The following is a 16,822-nucleotide window of genomic DNA, read 5'->3' on the forward strand; positions in this document are numbered from 1 at the left end:
GGCAAAGCTATGCAAATCAGACCACTGTATATCCTAAGGCAACAGCTCCCTCTAGTAGTGATAAAAGTTGAAGCTACTGCATTGGACAAACATACAGGGACACACAATCATCTGGCCTTTTATTACATTGTTAGATGTTCATAGGATTTAAAAATATTGCACAACTCACCAAGTGATATTACAAGGTCTGATCAAGAATTGAAGGTGCAGAGGAGGTCCCAAGTACATCCCGCACTCCAACCGTCCATTTTGAAGTACCAGGAACGTTCACGCCGACATATGTGACGTATGATGAGCAAACAAACCAGCAGAGAGCGGCAGTGGGGCTCTGTCTAGTACCTATCAGAAGAGCAGCACCTATTGAAATACCTATACCTAAGAAACCATGGACAGTAAGGTACCCATTGAGAAAACCATATCAACAAAGGAAACGAAACAAAGATCGTCTGAGTACAATCCCTGAAGAAACCAAAAAGGTCTTAATGGAAGATGAATGGTGACAAAACGAGAACCCAGACTGACTCACATATAGAAGAGATAACGACCAGAGAATGAAGCAAAGAGACAAAACGCCATGGACTAGGGACATCGTGGACATAATGTGAAAGGACGATGTCAAATGTAAGAAGCTTAAGCTGTAAGCATGACGAAGATGTTCAACTAGTTTACTCATGTACATATGCTTGATACCGCAAGAAAGCTAAGAAAATCGTGCGGCTTACTATGCTTAGTAGAAAAATAGAGTGCTGCAACTGCCACCTATACATATCTACCTTAAGAGAAACACGTTATATAAGTATATTTCCACTTTGCACAAGAAGCAGAATTAACCAAAGGTTACTAAAGGCCACACAAGGAAAGCTTCATATTTAAAAAATCGAGAATAAATGGAAGAACGAAACTCAGCAGAGGCAAAATCGTGCATGAAAAACCAAGGTCATATCAGCTAAAATAGATGAACAGTAGCTAAAATTGATGAAGCAAGGAACAGAATATCCTGTTCTGAAAGGTCAAGATAAGAAGCCGAAGGCAGGTGGTGGGTAAAGTGAAAATCAAATACACGAATTACATGAAGAAGAGGCAAATTCACAGTGTCTGAATCACGTGGCCAGCCAAGCGAGAAGAAGTGAGACTTTCACACCTATGCATGGCAGTGGGCCAGGAGAAGATATCAGAACTTTTCCAGACAGGAGATGCAGTCTCGATGCCAACCACTGTGATGATTGATTGTAACAATAATTGGAGGAAGGCCGGGGGAACTGGAGGGCATCCTGCACCTGGCCGACCATTCTCCGTACTGCTAGGCAAAGTGGAAAAGTATGAGTGGGGTTGATGCCAGCCCAATCATAGTGGACCAAGTAATCTAGGGTCCTACAGTTAGTAGAACCAATGGGACGTCATACTTTTAGTGACGTCTACAGTAGCCATTTTGCAGGAAGGGCTTAGATGCCCCACCTGACAGTGTTTACCCAATCCCCTTACTCCGTTACCATATACAGATATAGTACCTATATTAAAGTAAGTTACCTTTCTAGAACGAATAGAATTGCATGCCAACTTTTAAGCATTAAACATCAGTGATGATGAGTTTTTTGTATAAGTTCATTGGAGTTGTGAAGCTAGAGAGAAGATCACACAACCGCTGATATTCATGAGACTCCCCATTTTTTGTACTTGTCATTAAACTGACTCCCTTTGCAAAACCGTTGAGTTGTCATTATTGATTTGGTATTGGAGTATTAATCTGCACCCCCCCATTCATCTAATGGGTGTTACTATCTTATCTTAAAGTGCTATTGGGCAAATCCCATCTCTATGGGCCAGTTGGGGGTCCCAGTGTACAAAGGTACTTACTGACTTCTTGGATTCTGCAATGTAAAGTTATTGTTATCATTACTATGTAATCCCGTCTTTTCCCCTTTTGTGTCCTGCCTTTTTATAATTTATGAATTTGCCTCTTTGTATCATGAGCCTATTGCTTTGATATTGACAACATATGTTTTGTATTTCTTAATATTACTGATTGTTTTCTATATATATGAGTTACTTTTATTTAGTTAATCAATTCCATACACAGATTTATTTTGTAAGAATTATATTACGTAACTGTTAAGGGCCAGAGTCATGTTATTAACTGACCCTCCCAAGTGCAATTGGGACCTATTCTCTCCTCCACCTCACTCTCTACCTGTGGCATCCCTCATGGCTCTATCGTATCGTCATGGCTCTTCAACATCTACCTGGTCCCTCTGGCCCACTTGATCTCCACCTCCTATACTCACTTCCGGTGTTATGCTGATGATGACAGACAGTTCTCCTTGAAGCTTCCATCCTCTACCTCCTCCTCGTCCTCTCTCATACCTGACTGCCTGTCATTCAGTCATGGTGCTCTGCTCTGCCAATGATCTATGCCTTAATGCCAGTAAGACTGAGATCCTTCGCATTGGGCCCCATGCTCCTTGTTTGCCTTCCTCTCTCTGCCCTCCCTCCTTGGGGCCCCTCCCCTCAACCTCTTGGTAGGCAAAAAATATTGGGTTCATCTTTGACACTTCTCTCCCTCCCAACATCACGGACCTTGCCAAGAAGTCTAAATTTCAGCTGCACCTCCTCAGAGGCAGTTTTCCTTTCCTCACCTTTCCCCAGAAGCTCATTGTCTCTAGAGCTCTGGTTATCTCCAGGCTGGATAACTGCAACGTCATCTTCCCCAATCTGCTTGTTTCCTCCCTTCATCCCCTTCAACTAATCCAGAATAGGACTGCAAGACTTATCCTTGGCCTCATGTCTCCAGCCCTAGAATTAGATAGATAGATAGATAGATAGATAGATAGATAGATAGATAGATAGATAGATAGATAGATAGATAGATAGATAGATAGATAGATAGATAGATAGATAGATAGATAGACGAGCAGGCACAATGGATGGGCAGATGGGCAGATGGAGAGAGAGAGAGAGAGAAATGACCAGACAATGGATGGACAGATAGGCTGATAAATAGTTAGATGGAGATAGATTGCCATCCACTGCTTGCACTGGTTCTGGTTGGGCTTTAGACTGTAAAGGGAGATTCAAGGAAATGGCTAATTCGTTATCTATGTAGTTCCCTGTAGCACCTGAGTCAACAACAATCTGCACCGTGTGACACAGGTCAGGTGTGTAAGACAGGACAGCCTGAACCATAATGGGTTTGTTTGATAGAATCATAGGCATAGTCATGTTGGGGGTCTGGTCTGAGCTCGCCCGTGCCCCCGTGGTTAAGGGCGAGCTTTCCGAAAACCCGGAGACTGGAGTCGGGGGTGTCTGGAACATTCCCTGACATAATGGCAATTAAGGCCGCAGTAGAAACAGGCGTTCTCTGTCTCTCGCTCTCTCTGCAGATGTAATAGGACTGCGAACCCCCCCCTATCTGCATCAGTCGTACTTGAGACTCAGGTACAACCGACCTGCCTGAAGAAAAACTCGCCTCAGTTTTTCTTTCAGCACGTCGGGCGTCCACTTGGAGGGCCAGATCGACAAGGTCTTGCTGTTGGGAGGGTAATGATGGTACCACCACCAAAGCATCCTTCATAGCATCACTCAAACCTTTGTAGAATACAACTGCTTTCCTATTTTCAGGCCAGGAGGTCTCCACAGACAATTGATTGTATCTGGTGATGTAATCAATGAGTGACGTTTTCCCATGTTAGGTTTAGTAACTCCATATTGCGTGACTGCGCTTTGTGCCGGGTATCAAACACTTTGGTCATCTCTGAGATGAGTAGATCGAAATCATACAAAGCTGAATTATCGTCATCTAACAATGGATTTGCCCAGGTAGCGGCGATTCCGCTCAAATGTGACAAGGTGAAGGCTGCTTTGGTTGTTGAGTCGGGAAAGGATTGGGGTCTAAACAAAAAGTGGAGTTTACATTGATTAAGGAATGTTCAGAATTTGCGGGGATCTCCATGGAACTTCTCAGGGGCAGCCAATGAGAAAAGGGCAAGGACAATGACTTGAGTAGGTGCAGGTGGTGGTGTCTGGGAACTGCTGGGCGCATGTTTAGGATCCCCAAATTCAGGATCAGTGGGCAAGGCATGGGGTTCACTCTGAATGGTATCAAGGCGTTGGTGAATTGCCGCCGTGGCGGCAGTCATATCTGCCCGCAGAACCAAAATGGCTTGGACTAGACCAGTCACTGGGTCTGAACCAGAGGAATCCATGTCCCGGGCGACAAAAAAGACTTCTCAATCTGTCAAGACTTGATGGTCGCGAGGAACAAGAATACCTCCATCTCGAAGCCACCAACAGCAAGAAAATAGTCACTTGCTGTTCGAGGATTAGGGCCACAGGTGGAGAAACAGGATACCCACATGGTCCAGATGACTGCTGTAAGGAAAAAGGAACAGGTAAGATCAGGAACACAACAGGCAGAACTATACAGTATTACCCAAGGGGGAATGACACCTACCAAGAAGCCCTGGATGAAAAGCCTAAACGATGGGGTAATGCCTGTTCCCTCAGTGGGCTGAGATCAGGGAGACCAGAGGAGGAAAGATGGAATGCCACACTGGAAACCACCTGAGTAGGATGCTCCTGAAGGATGGAAGCTGGAGCACCAAGTTATCAACAGCGAGTCTGGGTATGACTTTGCCAAAGGATTTGACTAAAGCTGATCCAAGGGACAGTCCGTGGTCTGTAATTCCAAGAGTCCAATAGAGACCAAACAAAGTACCAAAAAAGAGAAAAGCAGAGGAATCCGTAATACGTAGTCTGTGGTCAAAAACAGTAGTTCCAGGTAACAGAGAGGAGGCTCCAAAATGGCGTAAACAAACAGTTGAGGAGCATCGTGTAGCATTCTGGAGCTCCTTAAATATCTGGAGACATGTCACGTGATTACTAAGGACGCGTTACACGTCACGTGACTACTGCGTTGGTCGGTGGAGGCTTGAGCATTGTTGGATCCAATGAGAATGTGGTGGTCCAAAGAGGCGTGGCCGTTACCGCGGCCACCCGCGATGTCGTGCCATGATAAGCTAATGGATCTGTCTGTTGTTGGGGAGTAGTAGTGGCGGTAGCCATAACGCGTGGTACGCTGAAGGTCCAGGTATTGTGCAGGTTTGATGCCCCTAGTGGTTGTTTGCCAGAGGTGGCCCGATTATGCATTGAGGACATACGCCAGGAGAGTCGCCACTTGAAATAAAGGTGATGATCCCTTAACTGACCTTTTCTCCGATGGCCTCCCCAATTCCTCCCACCAGCAGAAGATCTGGGAAATGGTTGGGAAGGAGCACAAGGTTGGGTGAATGAACATGCTGTAGGCATGACATTATATCACAAAGGGTCCAATGAAATGGAGCTGTCAGGATCATCTATGGTTTACCAAAAGGCATTCACGTCACACCATTTGGACAGGCCTTGCATTGGTTCCCCATCGAGTACAGGATTACCCACAAACTGCTGTTGTTGACATATAAATGGCAAACTTCCCTCGCCCCTCAATATCTAACGAGCGGCCTAGTAGCCGATCCGCCCAGGCGAAATGTGCGTTCCAGTGTCAATCGCAAGCTTTTATACCCACGTTTTAAGTGTGTGGAATTTGGTGGGACAAGCGTTGATGTGCAAGCTCCTAAATAATGGAGTGCCCTTCTTTTTTCCATGAGGATATCCTCTTCTCTGTCTGTGTTAAAAAAATCCAATAAAACTCATCTGTTAACTTGATGCAAGACTGAGTAGAGCTCAGGTCAATGCATTCTTTTTTTCCTGCTGGGTAAATGTCGGTTTGTTTGTTTGTTTGTATTTGTGTTCCCTGAAGCCCATGGGCATTCAGTGCGGAATAAGGATTAAATAATAATGATAATAAACCAAAGAGTATATCAGCGGGTAAGTATGGATAGGCCACGCCAGTTAGAAATGTTTATAGTCTTGCTTTACGCTTTGATGTTATCATAGTGCAATGCTTGTCTACAGATGCTTGTTTTGCTGTGAAAAGATGCAGAGAAAATGTGACGTACTAGTTGTGTGGACTTCCATTTTTAGGGGCTCAGTCATGGATGATTTGATTTGAGGTTGTTTTACCACGACTGAAAAGTTTGCGACAGAAATGACCGCATGAGAAATATACGTAATGCAAAATTGCAAAATTGTTCGTACATTTCCCATTCGGTCATCCAAGGTAAAACAACCTCAAATCTACGGAAAACCCCAAGCAGCCACCCACTCCACTCCCACCCACACCCCCACCCACAACCCCCACGCCCATACTTAACTTTCCTTCCATCTCGCTGGTCCCTGCAATGCTGGTTCTGTTTCACTTCCGTGATCGGGAACCAGCGCCACAGAGTCCTTTTCTTTTTATTTTTGATCGGGTCAGCTGCGGGATTGTCCCCCGCAACCCCCGCTCACTACACTGTATAGTATAATGAGCGGGGTGTTGCGGGGGACATCCCTGCAGCCTTATTCTTTCTTTTGATCAGGTCAACTGCAGCGGTGGACCCTGCAACCCCCACTCACTATACTCAATAGTATAGTGAGCAGGGTGTTGCGGGAGACACCCTCACAGCCTTTTGTTTTAGGTTCAGTGTGCCACAAGTGTGTCCACCGCAAACCCCACTCACTATACTGTATAGCATAGTGAGTGGGGTGTTGTGAGGGGTACCCTACGGCTGTTCCGATCAACAACAAAAAAATGTCCTACACCACCAAATAGATACTTCAAAATGTCCTACAAACATTTAGTCAGTAAGACATTTAGTAGTATCCATTTTAGGTAATTTGGTGGTGTTGGTCATTTGGATTCGGTTATTTTGACCTAATCCAATGATTTGCCTCTTGCTGGTCTCCTTTCATGGCCCAGATCAACTAAAAGGCTTTCTAACAGAATGCCCCATTCCAAGAAGCCTATTCAGTTGTCCGAAAGCTTTGGCTCATGGCTTTTCAATCATCACTTATTGGCTTTCTCAGTGAGACCACGTAAGTCGGATGGGCTTGACCAGATGTGGGTCCTGTCCTCACTGTGCTTAAGTACTCAAACGGCACCTCACTGATGTGGTTTGAATAAGGCCAACACATAACAGGGTTTTAGACAGATTTGTATTAAGTTGGTCAGCTTCTCTGAGGGAACAGATCAGCTCAAATATGATGGAATTGGGTGATACCATGCGTTATTCTGGGAGTTTAAAGGAGAAGTTCCAATGGATACGGCATGTATTTTTTTAGCATAAATCGATCAGTGCCATTTTTTTTCAAATACATCTTGCCTTCGATGTTCTCACATTTAGGCCAGCAAACCGCACAAGTCGGAAACCACCATCTTTTGATAATCTTATCTCTTGATCCATTGCTCTGAGTTCAAGTTCCCTGGCAGCAGTAAATCATAAATCACGCCCCACAAGCTGACATTGCCATGTCAAACCGATATGTTACTCCCCTTGTCATGATGTTGGTACGCAGCGTAGCCAAATGTCTGCTGTCTGCAACTACGCCATCAAACACAGTTAATGATTACTCGCTTTTCACAAAAAGAAGATAACAAAGTTACACTTTTCAAAAATTACTCATAGTTGGGAAGTTACTAAGTCGTTATATTTCTTATTGCAAAGTAAAATGTTGGATACATCCAACTGAGCCATCACAGCGTTTGTCGCACATTATCCATGGGAGACCAGATTGTTTGCTCCAAGCCATAGTGTTCATGCTTTGGTCGATGGTCACATTCCATGCCTCTTTCGGATTCCATTCTTCAATATTTTAACCCCAGTACTTGAATTGTGCAAGTGAATGTTCTGTGGAGTAAAAAACTGTTCTATGTAGTTCGATCATACATTTTCTGTTCCATTTGTGAGAAACACTTATTTGTGGCTCATCCATAATAAAAACATTGCCATCTGCATGTGTTCATTGAATGAATGCGACCGTGTTGGTCCTGATGATGGGCTCTGCAAATGGGAAAACAAGAGCTGCACGATCATCCCAGAATATCGAGATAACGTTTCCATTTGTGAGGGTGATCCTCCAATGGTGGTTGGAGAACCCAACAAAAGGGCAAATGGTGACCATGACATACAATAATATAGGGTGCCTGGCTAGGTCCTGATATGCCGAGGAGGGTGAACGTATATTCAAAAAGAAAATCAGGATGGGAGACCCACACTTTTGAGAATCAGGATAATTTTAGTTTAATCTCTGAATTTTGTTGATGATACATATAATATATCAATTGTTAGCATAATAACAGATAGACGGACAGTTGTACTTTTGATATGTAGATGTACCACTAGGTACCACCCTCAAGAGTGTGGAGGGTGCAAGCCTTCTGATGGTGCAAGATCTCTTGGATACACAGTTAACAAGGGTTTACAACACAAGAGTGAATGCAGCCCAGGACCTCAGTTGGTCCATGGGTATTGTCATAAGGAAAAAACACAACAACAGGTGTGTACAACTATGCAAGGGGTGGAGTTGTGTCGTAGATCAACACTGTAGTGTTTCGGCCACAGGGTACGAAGACTGGACATAGGTGACTGGGATGGCCACTGTTGCTGATGAAATTAGTCCAAAGAACCGTATCTGGAACCGGGGTCTACAGATGGCGGTAGCGTCAATCAATGGCGCCAGCAATTGGTTACCGGAGCAGAAGCTACAGCTAGACGCCACTGGGCAACCACCTTCCCCTGACTTCCCGCATGGTCGAAGACTCTCAGAAGCCCTTACCGCCGCACCGCTTGTCGGCTCACGATACCCACGGACAGTGTTTCATCCCTTCACCTCCATCCTGAAGAAGGCCATCCCAGTCACCTACGTCCAGTCTTCGTACCCTGTGGCCAATCGATATATTATATGTATCATCACCAAAATTCAGAGATTAAACTAAAATTATCCTGAATCTCAAAAGTGTGGGTCTCCTATCCTGATTTTTTGTTTGAATATACGACCATGACATACACACATTTTTAGGGCATAACTATTAAGTTGTAATGAAGAAAACAAATATATATTTTTGTACCCGCTGTCAAAAGTAGTAACACTTTTAACTACATTTAAATAAAGCATAACTTTTTATGTACACATTCTAGTTTAATAAAACTATTTGCTGGCTTTGCTTCAAGTTGGAGATAAATGTACAGCATCATTTTTCATCAAGCACACATTTACATAAATATTATAATACTTATGAAAACGTAACCTAAATGAACTTTCGGGTTTCCATTCTTGCAATGTAAAATATAGCGTGTTCTCTTTCCACAGCTATTCATAATAGAAACTTGAATTTCATCTGTTGTGTTTCTTTCAACATCATGTTATCTTTTTTTCTGTTTAGTTACTAAATGTTATCCTTTGTATTTTTACTCTCTCCATTTCAGGGCCAAATTACATTGAGCCTCTTCTTTCAGTGTTCAAACTTCCAAGGTCCCCTTTGTTTTCAGCTTGGCCTTTACCGCAGAAATGAACAATGTTATGCTCCTTTTTATACTTAGACAGTGAGATAAAAACATGACAATCATTTTTCTCCTTACCTTAATATAATATTTAGTTTAAACTTTACTATTAATATACACCTTATAAATCATACAAGACTTCATGCACATGGGGAGAGTGTTGTTGTGTTATTTCTGGTCGGCCACTTTTACATTGCCAAGATATTTGGACAGGTTTTTCCAGTCAAATTGTTTTGGGTAAAATGAATAAGGGCTAACATGTTTTTAACCCAGGTAAAACAGTTTCCTTCACTAACAACAATAATTCAATGCATTTTTTACTGTTACTTGAATAAAATAGTAACGTTTCACAAAATAGAGTCATCTTGGTCTACAATTGCAAAAAACAAGTATTCTCTTACATTGTGACAGAGATAATGAGTGGATGAGTGGTGTCAGATGTGGGATGGCTGGGGGGAAGCGCGAGGAATTGAAAGTTACTAACTGGGAAACGATGTGTCTTCATAAGCAGGACCTGATCAATATACAGCAGAAAAACTAGACTCATATATGTCTGCCTCTGCAAACGTCTTTTTCAAGAGTATGGGGGTACAGAGTCAAAAACAGGTATAGATACAATCAGACACAACACTTCCGACAGACCAAGAGACCGACAGACATACAGACAGAGGGTGGGGGTGACAGGTCTATTAAATAACATAGAGTTTTTGCAAAATATGCATAGATCCGGAGAAAGATGGATAGAGATATAGACAGATGCATAGATAAAGATGCATAGAAAAAGATTTAGAGAGAGAGAGAGAGAGAGAGAGAGAGACATGCATAGAGGAAGATGTATACAGAGAAATGTATAGAGGGATATAGAGAGATGCATGTGGGGAGACGAATAAAGGTAGATGGACAGAGAGCCAAGAATGGATACATTGATGTATAGGAAAGGAGATATGTACAGTTACATTTGCAGGGAGAGCTGGGATAGAGGGTCATAGAGAAATATGTACTTTGAGATGTACAATGGTATGTAGATAGACAGAGATGGAAGTATACATTGATATAGATAGATAAAGAGACACATAGAGTAATAAGTATAGGGTGAGCTGGTTAGAGATAGATAAATAAACACATAGATTGGCATGTATATAGATAGATATACAGAGATGGATAGGTAGATATCGCTAGAGTAATAGGTAGATATGAGAGATGCATAGAGGTTGCTGGCCATAGACAGATAGAGACATGCATAAACCGAGAGCAATGGATAGATATAGTGAGAAGCAAAAAGATAATGTATATAAATAGGCGTGTGGATCGGGGGCAGAAGTAGACACAGAACACAAAGGTGGCATGTTCGTTGGCATAAACGTTTATTTGACAGAAAAATAAGGAAGCACCCTCTCTGTCCCTATAACTAAGAGGGGGTTCCCTGCCTGAGACAAATCTAAGGATGATGTCAGAACATCTGTCAAAATCAAGAAGTCCACTGTCCTGTGTGTCAAACCAATTTCCGTCCCTTACACTACGAGAGAAAAACTATGCAATAGGTTAAAGCCTGATTCCAGAAGGGTGGCTCCCTCCTTCCGCATGGCTTTAGGCAGTTTGTGAATGATGGGAAAATATCCTCCGTCCCCTGGTCTTCAGTAGGCTTTCTGTATAGTTCCACACAAGTGGGGGAGGTGGTCTTCTTCCCCCAAGCCTTGTCAGGCAACTCTTTACAATTCAGCAAAGGTGGGGGAAATATATCCCTCCCCCAGCCCTTTCTTAGGCTCTCCTTCAATAATTTCAATGATGTCTGGATTTTTACCAGTGATTATAGCTTTCCTCCTCTGGTCTTCTCCTGACTTTTAACAAGGAACATTTCTCTCTTCCCCTGGCCTTCTCTTGACTTTTACTAAAGAATATTTATCTTTTCCTTTGGTCTTCTTCTGATGTTTGCCAAAGGTCATCTTTGGGCTTCTCTTCTCATCATGTGAGTCCCAAGCCACCTTCTCAGGTTTTTAATGTCTCTTAATCAAGCCCGGTTCACTATCCTGCCTGACATTGTCTCACATTTACAACTCTCCAATTCTCACACCATACGGGTCCCAGGCCCTTATCTCTCTTCTGGCTTCTTTGTTGTGCTCTCTCACCCAGTTTGTCTCTGTTTCATTTCTCTGCTGGATCCTACTGGCAGAAGGAAGATGCTTATGCACTTCCTCCCAACCACAGCCTCTAGTTGTTCCAAGCACCTTCCTGGTCCATCTCTGCATAACTTCTAACTTCTGGCCCTCGGCAGCACCGGCAAGCTTCTCTGGCTTCCCCTTGGCTCTCAAGGTCTGCTCTCGGCTTTTGGTGGTTCTGCCACATTGGTTTCTCGCTGCACATCATGTCTCGAATGGACCATTTTTTTGGCTTCCTTCCTACCACTCGACATCAGTTTTTCCAGCCTTCAGGTGAGGTTAGGCTCCCCTTCGCCGTTTCGGATACCGACTTCTCTCTCCAGGCGTCTGGGTCTGCAACGCATGCTCTCTGTGCAATTTCGCTTCACAGTTTGATACTCCTCTTATGCAGGACTGACTCTAAGGCAAGCCCTTTGTCAGTTTTCATCGTAAGTCGGCTTTTGAATCTGGGGAAGCTAGTTTGTTTGTTTGTTTGTTTGTTTGTTTGTTTATTTCTAATGCGCACCAAACCCAACGATAACAGGGCGCAGCAGTAAGAAAATACAAAGCTTACAGGGTTACACGTAGGTCACAGTAAGACAAATATGATTACAGGTATGATTACAGTAGAAATATACAGGTTATACTCCATGTTACAATATAGTAAAAGGATGGGCTAGGGCAACCTAGATAAGGATGATACAACAGTACAAACTAATAGTCAGTGAGTTGATCAGGTTGAAATAGTTCTTTCTGAAGTGTAGGTATGGTTGATCTGCTCTAAGCTTGTGTGGCAGGGAGTTCCAAAGTTTGGATGCCTTCACGGGAAAGCTATTACAGCCAATCTTCGTGAGTCTGAATCTAGGTACCACGAGGCAATTGGCGTTACCGGCTCTCGTCGATCTGATAGACGTTCGTCTATTTAGTCTGTCTTCGAGGTAGCTAGGGGCAGCATTGTCTAATGGTTTTGTGGGTCAGGGAGACCATTCTTAGAAGAATTTTATTGTGGGTGGAGAGCCATTTGTATTGGTGTCTGGTAATAGAGAAATGTTCTCTTTTATTCATGCCTAGTGCAGCTCTTAAGGCATTATTTTGAAGAGTATGTAGCCTCTGGATAATGGTTTTATTGGCGCCACTGTTTTATTTATGTATTTATTTAGTTTGTTTGTTTGTTTGTTTGTTTGTTTGTTTGTTTGTTTGTTTGTTTGTTTGTTTGTTTGTTTATTTATGTGTTTATATTGCACTGCAGCCCGCAGGCATCAGAGCGCATTACATTAAGACAGACTAAAATATAGGAAACAGGACAAGGCGGGGGCCACATAAAACAGGACATAAAGAGAAGATGTAAGGATAACTGAAGAAACTAAGGTAAGCTCCTATTTGAAGAGAAGTGTCTTTAATTGTTTTCTGAAGAGTAGGTGGTTGGTTTCCAATCTCAGTGCGGGAGGGAGTTTATTCCATTTAAGGGCCAATTTGGTCGTAAAAGCCCAACCTAATCCTTTAGCTTTTTTTGTTGGAATAACTTGGATAAAACCAGTTTTGTTTGATCTCAGGTTGCGGTATGATTCATACCACGTGAATTGTTTTTTTTAGGTAGATTGGCGCTTTTCCATATAAACATCGATGTACTAGGGTAAGGGCTTTAAATATGATGCGTTCCTCAATCGCCAGCCAATGTAGATCCTTTCTGTCCTTTGTGACATGTTCTCTTTTAGGTTTACTGGTGATTGTTCTAATAGTGTTGTTTTGGATCACTTGGCATTGTTTTAGACATTTGCTGCTGGCGCCCATTAATAAAGAGTTTCCATAATCCAATCGGGAGAGAATTGTGCCTCTTGCTATTATTGTGCTATTTTGTAGGCTCAGCAAGGGTCTGATTTTTTTCAATAGTTTCTGATGATATTGGCAGTTCCTTTTGAGGTAAGCAGTGTGGGCTTCTGCTCCTAAGGATGCCAGTAGATAAATGCCTAGTGTTTTCACTTTATCTGCTATAGGGATGTGTGTCTCTTTGATCTTAAATGCTGTGTATTGCGGACTTAGTTTTTCTCTGCCATAAGGTGATCCAAAAATCATGAGCTCTGTTTTGGTGGCATTTAAGCACATCCAATTGTCCTTCATCCAACTTTCGATGATGTGTAAATTCTCGAGAGTTTTTCGCTGTCCTGTTTGTAGTTACCACTAAGTTCAAACACCAGTTGGGTGTCGTCAGCGAAGTTGGTGAAAAATATACTGAGTTGGGTTTGCAGTGCGCATAGGCAACACATGTATAAATTGAACAGTAAGGGGAGAAGCTTGCGCCTTGAGGGACTCCACAGTCAACTGGTTTTGGTTTAGAGGAATGTTTCCCCCCAGACAATCTTAGATTGACTGTCCTGTAAAAAAGATGATACCCAGTCTGTGGCCTCTTTAGAGCAGTTTCCTGATTGATCTAGGGCCTCTCGGAGCCTCCGATGATCCAGCAGATCAAAGGCTGCCGAGAGGTCCAATAAGATCAGCAACCCAGTTTTGCCTTGGTCGAGGATGCTGAGCATCTTCGACCACTGTATAGAGCATTGCAGTAATCTAGCTTAGAGAGTATTAATGCTCTAGCCAGGATCATACAGCTGTCATTTGAGAGGAATGGCTTGCCTGCCCTGATAAGCTTACAAGTGTAAGCAGTGGTGGAGGCCAGTGATTTCACTTGTTTATCAAAGGACATGGTCGAGTCAAGGTAAAAGCCAAGGGTTTTTACCTCCTTGGTTACCCTGATGATGTTTCCATCGATGGTGAATGAAGAATATTCATGGCCTAGTTTATTAAGGTTAGAGTGGGTACCCAGGGTTATCAACTCTGTCTTATCATCATTCAGGCATAAGGGGAGAAGACCCTCATGGTTCTCACGCTCAGGAATGATTCTGTCCATCTGATGGCCTCTGTAGAAAAGTGATCTGCTGAGTCCAAATGGCTACATAGGACCTTATGATCCACTAAGTCGAATGCAGCTGAGAGATCTAGCAGTAGGAGGAGGGCTGTCCTACCTTTATCTCTCAGCTCATCAACCTGTGTTTTTAGGTCGATAAGGGCAGTTTCGGTCCCGTGTAATGGGTGGGAGCCAGATTGTCCTGCTCCCAGCAAGTATGATTATCTTGGTTCCACATAGGGCTCTTCATTTTCCTTCTTTGGGCCTCATTACGAGTCAGGCGTTAAGGGGTAAACGGCGCCGACCCTTAACGCCTGATTACAAGGTCCCTTAGCGCCATGGTGATTTTAACGCCTGTTTTTTGCAGGCGTTAAAATCCATGGCGCTAAGGGACCATGGTGCTAATTACGCCACCGTAATTTACGGTGGCGTAATTAGCGCCTTCCCCACTCCCATTATGCCCTATGGGGCAAAAATGGGAATGGGGAAGGGTAAAATGGGAAATGGGGATTTACCGCCCCACTCACCTTGGAATGGGGCGGTAAATCCACCATCCACCATGGTGTAAACATAGTTTACACCATGCTGGTAAGGGTACGACCCAGGCGGTAACTTACCGCCTGGGTCGTAATGAGGCCCTTTGTGTCATTACTTGTGAAGCCATCTACTCCCATACTTTCCTTACTATTCCTTGTGAAAGTATTGTATCTAACAGACAGGGCTACTGTAGGAGACATAGGAGGCAGTAAACAGAATACAGACATCAAATAGCTGGCCTCGAAATGAAAATGCACATTAAGTATGTTTTAACATGATCCACTTCAGGATGGACAGGTTATCTATCCAGTTTGCACTATGTACATGTTAACCCAAACTATTAATTGGTAACTCATCTCTAACAAAGCAGTGCAAAAGGATTCAGATGACATGTCAAATGTAAGGTGCTTTTTGCAGTGGAATTAAAACATGCAGGCAAAGTGCATTAGCTGTGATTTCATTACACAAGCTGCGCTGAAGAAGCACTGTTAAGAAGGCTCTATTGTATGCTGCAGGAAGCAATTGTTACAGACATCTTTTGGGAGGTCATGCTAATAAGCTTGGGCGATTGTGCACGTCAGTAAAGAGATTGACAAGGATAGCATATAAATTCAAGAGGAAGAAGGGGTGTGGGGAGTTCAGCTGATAGAATAGCAGAGCAGCAGACAGCGGACAGACGAGCAAGTGGCTGGCCAAGATCGTGCAGTGCAAGAATTTCCAGGAAGCTGAGATCTTGACAGTCGAGTCCTTCATGGATGGCTGGGCTTTGCAGAATCCTTAATACTCCTGTGTGCTTATAATACAGTTCAGAGGGGCTTCCCGTGATAACAAGGCAAAAACCCACACGTAAAGTGAGAAGATTTGTAAAGTGAGGTACACATTTAGATGATTGAGTTTATTTTTGGTCAGTCAGGATCAACTGGTCATTTTATGAATAATGCCTTTTTAGCATTTGAAGGGGTAACAAATTGCAAATTGTAAAAGGAGAAAAAGAAAGTTGGCCTGCTGTCATGTTTTGTTTTTTGTTTTCTCTTTTAGACTGTGTCTTCTTCCAATTGTGTTGGTGACCCAAGGTCTATGGTAAAATAAGAACCGTGGAAGTTTAGTCAGGAATACAGACTGGTCATGCAATCTAATGTAGATGTTCTATTTTGTATTAATGTTCATGCTGCACAACATGTTCTCAAATAATAGTGCATATTAAAAAACATTTTTAAAAACTGAAACAGTGGGGTTTTGTTTTCTGTATCTAAGTGTATTGAATGACAAAGAGGGTGTGGAGTCACAGCGAAGGGCCCCATTGTGTCAAAAGAGGGGTGGTAAAACAGGAGGTAAAGTTTGGGGTTCTTAGCAAGTAAGTTTAAAAGCGTATGATGCATGTGTGACTGGTGAATCATTCACAATGGAAAATGTTTTATGAACAAATCTGTCAAAGACAGTAGTCCAGCCTCGAAGATAAGTGGCTGTGGTGACAGGTAGCACTGTCAAATAAATGTCAAGTGTGTGAGGCACAGTGATCTGTGTTTAGAGTTGACCCTAAATAGAATACAGGTAATGGAGGGGAATCTTGTCACACCATATAGGGCGTTACCATAACCACGCTGTGCCACCATTTTACCACAATAGAAAAATACCACCAAATTAGGAAAAGATCTCTGACAAAATCCCTAACACTACTATGCATGAAGTAACTAATAGAAGAAAGAGGGGACATAGTGGGTGGGGGGGGGGTGTGGGCCCTATCCATGTTGTGTGGTGAATATTATAGGGCAGAATGCTGGTTGACATAATGCGTTCTCCCTTGATAGTCTCCTCTTCTGCTGCTGAGGGGGTGCCCT

Source organism: Ambystoma mexicanum, chromosome 14 (genome assembly GCF_040938575.1).
Source record: "Ambystoma mexicanum isolate Mex_15411 chromosome 14, UKY_AmexF1_1, whole genome shotgun sequence".
Lineage (NCBI taxonomy): Eukaryota > Metazoa > Chordata > Amphibia > Caudata > Ambystomatidae > Ambystoma > Ambystoma mexicanum.